Here is an 11,452-nt window from a genome sequence, read left to right as displayed (position 1 = left end):
AGTTTGAGGGAAAAGGAAAAATGGGACATGGTATATTTAGTAGTACCACTAAAACCCTAAATAAAAACTGAGTTTCCTAAACTCCTCGACTACCCAATCTATATCCAGGACCTTAACTACCAACCCAAGATTAAAGCCAAATAGGAAATGCCTTTATCCAAGAGAATATTTTTATAAGAGTGTTAATTACAGAAAGCCATTTGAAATGTTTCTAAAATTTAAGGAGTTAAAGTTCATACATAAAGGTCATAGAAGGGCGAAACAATTGCTACATGTATTTTGTATTTTCACAGCATTTTTACTCTGGGATTATCAGTCTAATCGTATTTTAAAATGATAACACATCTGTTTATACATCTGGGCATGATGAGTTTGAGGTGGTCATGTGACAACTATGAACTGCTGGCTAACAATCAGTTAGACATAGAAAAACAAAGCTTTGGAAGGTTTAGGCTGGAGTATCAGTGGAACCATGAAAGTAAATAAAATGACCCTTGAAGAGTCAGAAGGGCAGTAGGCTGAGGAGCAAACCTTACTGCACAAATGTGAGCAATCATGTGTGCCAGAAGGTTAAGAAAAAGGTATCAATAGAAGTATGTGCCCAAGATAGTCTCAAAAATACTTAAATCACAGTCTTGTTGTAAGACTCAGTGGTTACAGGTAAAAGGTCTTTGTAGTCTGCAAACCATGCTACAAATATTTGTTTCTATTATTTCTGTAAGGAATGTTAAGGGTGGTGTGGGAGAGCAATTGCAAAACTAGTCATAATATTTACCCCTCCTTGTACCCATGCCCTTTACAATGTGACTTTGCAGATCTTCCTGTCAAAAGATGTAATCTATTTCCTGTTGCCTATATCTGGGCTGGTCTTGTGATTTGCTTTGGCCAATAGGATACAGCAGAGTTCCTGCTATGTCAGTTCTTGCTTACTTTCTCTCTTTCTCTTGGAATCTTGCCCAGCTGTCGTGTCAACAAGCCCCAATTGTCCTGCCAGAAAAAGCAAGACCACATAGAAAACAGTCCAGTGAGCCTAGTCAAGGCCATCCTAGAACAGCCTATAACCAGCCAACTCCACACATGTGAGAGAGCCCAGCCAAGATCAGCAGAGCTGCCTACCTGCCCTAGAGCTGACTACAAGTGTATAAATGAGCCCAACTAAGATCAAAAGAAGTTCCCAGTTGACTTGTAAACTCATGAGCAATAATAAACACTCACTGTTTTTTGGACTTCCCTGGTGGCGCAGTGGTCAGGAATCCGCCTGCCAATGCAGGGGACATGGGTTCGAGCCCTGGTCCGGAAGGATCCCACATGCCGCGGAGCAACTGAGCCCGTGAGCCACAGCTACTGAACCTGCATGCCACAACTACTGAAGCCCGCGTGCCTAGAGCCCGTGCCCCGCAACAAGAGAGGTCACCCCGGTGAGAGGCCCGCGCACCACAGCGAGGAGTGGCCCCTGTTGCTGCAACTAGAGAGGGCCCACGCGTAGCAATGAAGACCCAATGCAGCCAAAAATAAATAAATAAATAAATTCATTTAAATAAATAAATAAATAAATAAAAATAAACTCTCACTGTTTTAAACAACTGAGTTTTAAAAGTGGTTAGTTATATAGCAATAGGTGACTGATATAAGTAGCAATAAATAAACCAGCCTGTCAGGAACCTTCTATGTGCTTGGCACTGTGCTAATAAGTTCTGTTTACAGGGGCTATTTCATTTGCTTCTCACAATCACTTTATGAAGTAAAGTTATCCCCATTTTACAGATTATAAAGTTGAGCACAGAGTTTAAGTTCACTTGTCCAGCATTGCACAGCTATCAAACAGTGGGGTCAAAATTTAAATCAGGCAGTTCAACTACATAGCAGCACTTAATCCAAGAAAGAGAATCTTTTACTTAATCCAACAAATAAGGAAATTTTCCCAGGCTATTCCTTCTACTGGAGCTCTCATCTCTTCTAATCACCCTACCTAATCCTGCTTCCCTTCTTCCATTAGCTAATTCCTATTTTTCTTCATCCTTAGTTTAAATGTCACTTCCAGGTTGAACAGAAGGAAAACAGGAAGGCCTGTGGAAAAAACCACCATAAATGAGGAAAGAGGCTGGGACAGTGGGCCTAAAAGCTGGATGGGATCAGTGGTTCCAGGTACAGTGGGAGGTTCTAACTGACAGCCACATTTAACAGTTTGAGAAAAGAAAGGATGTGTGATAAAGAATGAATTAACTCTCATCACGAAGAGCCCAAGCCCCAGTTCTACTTGTTCCCCACAAAAGCAGGTAGACATAAGAAAAGGAAAATGCTTCACTACTAACTGGAAAGAGATAAGCACCTGAATCTGGAGGTGGGAAAAATGGCAACAAACTCCACAGAGCAGATGCTCCAAGAGGTCTTGAGGGGAGAGGGGTGGTTAGCTGAGATGAGCATAGCAAAGTTTTAGTAACAGATGCGTTCAGATGCCGATAAAGGAACAGAACTCTAGAGACTGGCCACAGAGGAAGCTGATGAACCTGCAGGGCACATCATGTAGGTGTTTCCAACAGTGATAGCAGTATAGTGGAAAGGTACAGGCAGCTTTAGAGCAACAAGTAGAACAGCTGACAGTGGCCAGGATATATGGCGAGAGGAAGCATTGGAGGAGAAGGAAAGAAGTGTAAGTAGCAGAATATATTATATGATAGTAATAACACTGGCAATAATATTCACTTTATGAAAGTTTTACTCAACTACCAAGCATGTACCAATAATATGCATTATTTCATTTGAGAGGAAAAAAGACCTTTGAGGATGCCCAGAGAGACAGAAGAAAGGGACAGAACTGACAGCATGCCACTTGGTACATGGGAGATTATAGACACTAGACTTAGTGACAAAGATTTAAAGTGACCTCACCTAAGATCCATGAACTGGAGGGGCCTAGGGGACATTGAGGTTGTATTTGTGTAGAACCTAATTACCTGCCAGAATGAAAGCTCCTTGAGGTCAGAGACTGTGCTCCTTTTCCGACAGTGTATGAACGGTACCTAGCACTGTGCCTGACACACAGATGGCACTCCATAGATATGTGTTGGTAGTCTTAATAAACAAATGGATGGATGAATAAAAATATCAGTTTATGTCTCATAAACAAGATAAAAAGGCATTTGTCTGTGTTTGAATCCAATTCAACACAACATGATTGTTGAACATGATTAAGAGCACTGAAACTCATTTGGCTGTGAGATCTTGAGTCACTTATCTGTGCCTCTGTTTCCTCATCTGTAAAATGAGGTTAATAATCTGTATCAATTGTATCCTCCCAGAAACAAACACTGAGATGGTGGAAAAGATTTATCAATTTATTGGAAAAATACACAGGGGAGGAAATAGAATTGGACAGGGAGAGGCTCAGATCACAATGCAGATGGACAAAGGCTTGGCCTACCCAAAGGGGAGTCTGGAACAAAGATTTTCCATAAGAAGAGTCCCCACAGTGGGCAGAAATGGTCAGGTCCTAGATTCCCACTGTGTTCAGTTACTGGCTCTCCAGGAAGCATGTGACCTAAAGGAGCTGTAGTTGGAAGCTGTCATCTAACTGCACTCCTTGCAGATAAAGTGAGTTCTCTCTTGAAGGGAGATCTGAATGGCACACTTCTACGGTGGCCACACTACCTAACGGCGTTATGAGCCTTCCATTAGTTAATACAGATAAAACACTTAAATCAGTGTCCAGAACTCAGTATGTTCTATTAAAGTATTTGGTATTACTGTTAATTACCTGTACAATTACATACACCTGCACAACTTGAGTCTAGGTTGGAAATTACAAACTCAAATGACTACAGGGGCTACACAGGAAACATAAATGTGTAAACTGACCTGAGTAAGATAAAAAGAGTAAGGGGGCCTATGGTCTCTGTATCCTACCTGGAACGTACATACTCTGCCTAAAGGTATCCAGATTAACAACAATACCATCTGTTACATCTTCTTTGGTGAAATGTCTATTTAGGTCTTCCACCCATTTTTTAATTGGGTTGTTTGTTTTTTTTGATATTGAGCTCCATGAGCTGTTTGTAAATTTTGGAGATTAATCCTTTCTCCGTTGCTTCATTTGCAAATATTTTCTCCCATTCTGAGGGTTGTCTTTTCATCTTGTTTATAATTTCCTTCGCTGTGCAAAACCTTTTAAGTTTAATTAGGTTCCATTTGTTTATTTTTGTTTTTATTTTCATTACTCTAGGAGGTGGGTCAAAAAAGATCTTGCTGTGGTTAATCTACACACAGTAAATGCTGGAGAGAGTGTGGAGAACAGTACGGAGGTTCCTTAAAAAACTAAAAATAGAACTACCACATGATCCAGCAATCCCACTTCTCGGCATATACCCTGAGAAAACCATAATTCAAAATGACACATGTACCCTAATGTTCACTGCAGCACTATTTACAATAGCCAGGTCATGGAAGCAACCTAAATGCCCATCGACAGACGAATGGATAAAGAAGATGTGGTACATATATACAATGGAATATTACTCAATCATAAAAAGGAACGAAATTGGCTCATTTGCAGAGATGTGGATGGACCTAGAGTCTGTCATACAGAGTGAAGTAAGTCAGAAAGAGAAAAACAGATATCGTATATTAACACATATATGTGGAATCTAGAAAAATGGTACAGATGAACCTATTTGTAGGGCAGGAATAGAGATGTAGATGTAGAGAAGAGACTTGTGGACACAGTGGGGAAAGAGGAGGGTGGGAGGAATTGGGAGATTACGTTTGACATAAATACACTACCATGTGTAAAACAGATAGCTAGTGGGAACCTGGTGTATAGCACAGGGAGCTCAGCTTCGTTTTCTTTGACGACCTACATGGGTGGGATTGGGGGGGAGTGGGAGGGAGGTCCAAGAGGGAGAGGATATAAGTATACATATAGCTGATTCACCTCATTGTATAGCAGAACCTAACACAACATTGTAAAGCAATTTTACTCCAATTAAAAAAAAAATTAAAAAAATAAAAATAATAACAAAGAAAATAGCCATTATTAAAGCCTGGCTAAGATTCAAACTTTGAAAACTAAATTTGTACATAATTTTATGAATAAACAGAAGCTATTATGCAAAGATTGTGTCCATCACTTCTGGTCATTGACAGTGAAGCAGAGAATCACAGGGATCCTGCTTTTTATAATCCATGCTGGTGAAGCTGGCCTCTTTGATGCTTTAGAATTGATATTACGATCTCAAAAGGTATCAAGGAATATTGGGGTTTCTTTTGAATTTGGTTATTCAAATTTTTATTTTTTTAATGTATGAAGATGCTCTGCTGGACATTAATAAGCATGTGTTTGTTTATTTTTCTCTCCAACAAGAGAAAAAGAAGAAAAATTACCTTTAATGAAGAGAGTAAATCATGCTTGAGTGCTACAAGGCACTCAGGGTATCTTCCCATAGGAAATAAGCAGATAGCTTTGTCCAGCCTGACTCCAAGAGATGGAGTCGAATGGTCAGGGTTCTGGGCCTATAAAGGTGTGGAAATATGAGCTCACAGTACCACTGAGTTCTGAGACTTGGGACTTGCAGATGACAGTGCTCTCCCACTGCTTCAAATGGGATCATGCTGGTGGTACTGCAGTAGTTAGAAGGGGACACAGTCTAGCATATTCTCAGCTACAGCCAGCCCAGGCCCTCCTCCACATGGTAATAGCAGGAGCCTACTTCACAAAGTCTTTAAGTCACTGGTCCTGGATCCACCTGTCCCAGGCAAGCTGCAACCTTGCCACCAGTGCTCACTCCATGACTTAGCTGCAAAGGGAAACGCCACTCATGATTTCTGAGTGGGGCATAGTGATATACTATGAGCTGCTGAAGGGAAAAAGAATGTAGATACCCCTGTTATATTTGATCATGTATCATGAAAAGTCATACAGCTTCTATTGGAAGTCGAGCTTTTGACATACAGATGTTAGTTGTCTATATGACAGTCCTTGATGACACATGAAAAGGTCGTACCAATCTCTCTGAACCCTGAAATTCTAGAATCTATATAAAAAAATTTGACAATTTATTCTGTTTTTAACAGCACTGAATGGTATATGACAGGCAAACTCCAGGGTACACAATAACTTTTATTTCAATTTTGCATCACAGTATAACATTTCAAAAATAACTTATTGAGGTGAAATTTATATAATATAACATCAATCATTTTAAAGTGAACAATTCATTGGCATTTAGTACATTCACAATGTTGTACAACCACCACCTCTGTCTAGATCCAAAACATTTCCATCATTTCAAAGTAAAACCCCTTACTCTCCATTGCCCTTGTTTCTAGCCCCTGGCAACCACCAATCTGCCTTCTGACTCTATGGATTTATCTATTCTGGGTACTTCATATAAACGAAATTATATAATATGTCACCTTTTGTGTCTGGCTTCTTTCACTTAGTATGTTTTGGAGGTTCATCAATGTTGCAGCCTATATCAGAACTTCATTCCTTTTCATAGCTGAATATTATTCCATTTTGTGTATGTATTACAATTTGTTTATCCATTGATAGATATTTGGGCTGTTCCCACCTTTTAGCTATTGTGAATAGTGTTGCTATGAACATGTGTGTACCTGTACTTGAATACTAGCTTTCAATTCTTTTGGCTATACAACTAGGAGTAGAATTGTGGAGGTCACATGGTAATCCTATATTTAACAACTGATGAACTTTTCCACAGTGGCTGCACCATTTTACAATCCCACCAGCAATGTATGAGGGTTCTAATTTCTCCACATCTTCCCTAACACTTGTTATTTTTGGTTTTTATTTATTTATTTATTTCTCTTTCTTTTTTTATTATAGCCAATGGACATGGTGGTATCTCATTGTGGTTTTTTTTTTTTTTAACATGATTTTTTTTTTTTTTTAAAGAAATTCACGTTCTTTTATTTATTTATTTATGACTGTGTTGAGTCTTCGTCTCTGTGCGAGGGCTTTCTCTAGCTGCGGCAAGTGGGGACCACTCTTCATCGCGGTGCGCGGGCATCTCACCATCGCGGCCTCTCCTGTTGCGGAGCACAGGCTCCAGACGCGCAGGCTCAGTAATTGTGGCTCACGGGCCCAGTTGCTCCGTGGCATGTGGGATCCTCCCAGACCAGGGCTCGAACCCGTGTCCCCTGCATTGGCAGGCAGATTCTCAACCACTGCGCCACCAGGGAAGCCCTCATTGTGGTTTTGATGTGCATTTCCCTAATGACTAATAATGCTGAGCATATTTTCACGTGTTTTTTGGCTACTTTTTAACATTTTAAATGACACCAGGGATACAAATTTAAGTTAAAATTCAACTGTATAGGGGGTTTCCAAATGCAAATAACTCAACTGAGATGACAGTTAAACACATACTTGCTACGAGCTTCACGAAGTGCACTCATGCACAGGCAATGATAACCACATTTTTTTTCAAACATTGATTGTAAAAGTGGGTTTCCATTTCAGAAATCTTATCTTCAAATCAGAAATATGATGTTTAAGAAAATGTAAGCCCCCCAAGGACATCAATTTTTGTCTATATCATTCTCCATGTCTGAACAAGGCACATATTAGGCACTCAGTAAATGCTGGCTAACTAAAAAAATCAGGTTTACTATCTGGACCCAGGGACTTGTAAGTGAGTATAGATAATAAGGTAGAGGGATGGATCTAGGATAATTCAAGATTTTTCTACCTAGGTCCACTGGGAAAATGATGGTGCCATTAACCAGGATAATAAATATAGGAGCAAGAACACTTGTGATAAAGGAATTATCTCAGAATTCTTACTATTAATTCAGAGTTCCTTTTAAAATTTTTATTCTTTAATTTTCATGTTCCTTTTATACCACGTTTCTACGTGGAAAAATGTAAGAAAAGTGAAAAGGTATTCTATAAACATAACCTAATAATACTGCTACTCACAAACATTTCCTACCTTAATTTTTTGTGCTTTAGTTTTTCTTCCTATATGTCCTATTCTGACCTCATCCCTGCTGAATATCACTCCATCCCATATATATCCAATTTTCCATGGTTATTATGACAATCTTTATAGTACTGCCTATCCCAGTTTGGTTTGGCAAATTTATTAACTCTCTTCTCTGGTTTATGAATTAGAGAATGTTTCCCATTGAACAGAACTTACTTAGAAAAGCAGACCATGTCTATTGTGACTCCATATGGCACCATTTTGTAACTAGAGGACAGATCGCTAAATTTTAGTTTACTCTGATCACTTCCCCCTTGTAGACTATGTGTCTTCCATTTCAAAAATCAAAAAAAAATAATTCAAGCTTACTTTAATCTGGTAAAATTGTCTTGGTACTACTTGTCTTTTGAAATTATTTTATTATAAGAATAATCTAACCTTGCATAATTTATACCCCAAAAGAATATATCACACCCTCAAAGTGAAGAGAAATCCTATTTCAACACACAATAAGACTGTCCCATGTGTACTAAAGTTTCTTGAGCTCTCTCCTTCTGCCGTATGTCTCCAAACAACATAGTAATTTAACCTCGAATTACAGTATAGTATTACAGTTAGTATCATTTTCCCCTCAACAAGTGATAGTCTGAGTGGACAGGGAGAATTTGCAGTACAAAATTCTTACTTGTAATATAAACTCGGGATCTGACTTCTATTATTACGGTCATGGACCAGGGACTTCCAGGAACACTGGTTCCTATGACCTGAGTAAGATCCTCAAAACTGCTGCTTCTGAGATGACCCTTTGTTCAGAAACTCATGCTGTGAGAACTAAAAGACCTTTAATATCAGAGATGTAGGGAAAAAAATGGCCAACCAATCTTCGAGGGAAAAAAACGGAAATCTTTTCTATAATCGTAGCAGAGAAAACTAACACAGGTCAACCACAGCCATCGAAATATTGGATAAGAGACCAAAGTTGTATACAGTCCTACTCAAGCCTCTAGCAGCAAAAACAGGACTCCATGGCATGGACTCCGTATTTAGGAACTTTCCAGTTGATGAGAACTCAGAATTTTTGCTTTTTATCTTTTCTTTGCTGCTATCCTCATCCAACCTTGCTGATATTTTAATTCAAATCAGTAAAAACAACTTAAAAACTTTTCTTGTAAAGGTTTTGGTTGAAGGAGCCTCACACAGAGTCATTGACTCAATAAATATTTGTTGATTGTCCACTAAATGCAGGGCCCTAGACCAGGCCCCAGGACTCAGGGGATACAATGATGAATAAAGACCCAGATTCTGTCCTCAAGGAGTTGGGCTTCTTTCCTCAAGTCAGGCAGCCCTGCCTGTGGGGTCCAAAAGGTTTCATGTGATGTTTTCCTACAGAACTCCGATGGATAAGTGGTTCTCTTGACAGATGATGGGGCTGAGGGCAAGGATGTTGATATTGTAGGCAGAGAAAACAGCAAATGCAAACAGGCAAAAGCAAATGTGAAGTATGTTTGGTCAACTGCAAAAAATTTAATATCAGAGCAAATGTAGGATTTGAATGGGAGAAAAGGGAGGGCCATATATTTAGTTATAAAGGTAAGGATAAATGTACAACAACAAACCAATAAGCTTAGGCTTCATCCTGTGGATAGTGGGGGGCAAAGAAATGTCAGGGTCACATCTACATTTTAGAGACAATGTTTGGTGTTGGTGACCAATTGGAGGAAAAGAGACTGTAAAATAGGGCTGAGTAAAGAGGATTTTATGGTAGACCAGTAGAGAGATGAAAATGGGAAATTCCAGATTATTAATTATTCACAATGTCCCTATTTTTTAATCACCATGAATAACCAAAAGCAAACAGTCTAAATGATTCCTGATTTTGTCTCCATGCTTCTCTTACGAAGATATAACGTGTTTAGGTTTTGTTTGTTTGTTTGTATTGTTTTGGCAGGAAGGGGAATAGTATTTCTTTTTAAAGAGCTCTACTGTTTACAAAGGCCCTTCCATGTTTAAGGACATACCAATAAATAATATCCCATACAGTACACTTTCAATTGGAGACCGAAGTAGAAAGGTTTTTGCCTCAGCCACAAAACCAGAATCAAGTCCCTACTGTGTCATTTACCAGATTTCTATCATTGGGCAGGTTGCCCAACTTGTCTAAGTTGTCATCATTAAAGCTGTGTCTCAGTCAGGGTCTGAGTCAGGAAACAGAAGGCGTACTCAAAGAGTAAAACTGAGCAAGGTTTAATGAAGGAAATTCATCAAGGAATGATGAAGCACCCTGGGGCTAGCAATAGTGGAGACTCACTATCACCTCTTTGACCTTGAGAGAACCCAGAGAGAGAGAAAGAGAGGAAGAGAGTGAGCTGTAGCTGTAGGATGGATACGGGCTGCAGCCTCCACACAGCCACTGCTAACCAGTAGCCTAGCAGAGAGAGAGTTGGGGAAATAAATACCCAGAACTCACTTTCTTTCTGCCTTCAGATATCCTGCCAGTGCTCCCACTGGCCAAATCCTTCTAGAATCAAAAGGGCAAGGAAGCCCACTGATGCAGTCTGTAAAGGTCAGCCTCCAGGGCCACAGAAAGGATGGGGAAAAGGGTAGAGAGTAGATCTAGACGGCAAATGTAAGATACCCAGTTCAAAATGTAATGATGGCAATCCACTTCTCACACAGATTTGCTGTGAGGGTCAAATGAGGTAACATATATAAAAATCACTTGTAAACTGTAAACAAAATACACAAATATAATCATTATGAGATCCATCCTATAAGAAGTAAACAAGAAAGAATAACGCCCATCTATGGTATGGGTCTCCTGAAGTTGACAGACCTCAAACTTTCAAATCAAGAGTAGCTCTACACCGGAATTTTTTCTTTCTGGTTAAAAGTACAAATCTTGAAGACAAAAATCAAACTGAAAAGGAATTGTTCAGTACCAAATGGTTAAGGCTAAGAGAAAAAACTAATTCCCTAGTGAGGTCGGTGTGACAGTGGTCAGACAGGACTCAGACACCTACACATCAGCATCTCCATGTTATTTTTCTGCCCTTTGCCTTTCCCAAATCCAATTCTAATGTTTGCCAGAAACAGAATTAACAACAATTCTAGAGGCCTATTTCGCTTTCTACTGTGGTTCAGGACCAGTTCTTATAAGCACCAATTCATTTGCCAAAGAAACATTCAACAAGCATTTGCAGAGTACCTACAAAGTGCTTGGTATGTAAGCTAAGCACTATCTTCTCATCAGTGGATGACGAACCATGACAAAATTTATTCCTCATGCAAACCTTATAATCCGATTTATAATCTTTTCCCTTCTTGTTCACTCCTCTTTAGCCATACTGACCTCCTTGCTGTTCCTTGGACCCTTCAAGTTACACTCCTGCCTTAGGGCCTTTCCTCGGGCTATTCCCACTGCTTTTTCCAGATAGCCACATGGCTAACTTCTTCATCTCCATCAAGTTTGCTCAAAGGTCACCTTCTCAATGAGGCCTACCTTATTCAAA

This window comes from Eschrichtius robustus, chromosome 3 (assembly GCF_028021215.1).
Source record: "Eschrichtius robustus isolate mEscRob2 chromosome 3, mEscRob2.pri, whole genome shotgun sequence".
In the NCBI taxonomy this organism is placed as follows: domain Eukaryota; kingdom Metazoa; phylum Chordata; class Mammalia; order Artiodactyla; family Eschrichtiidae; genus Eschrichtius; species Eschrichtius robustus.
The sequence above is the reverse complement of the archived record's forward strand: the minus strand, read 5'-3'. Positions refer to the sequence as shown.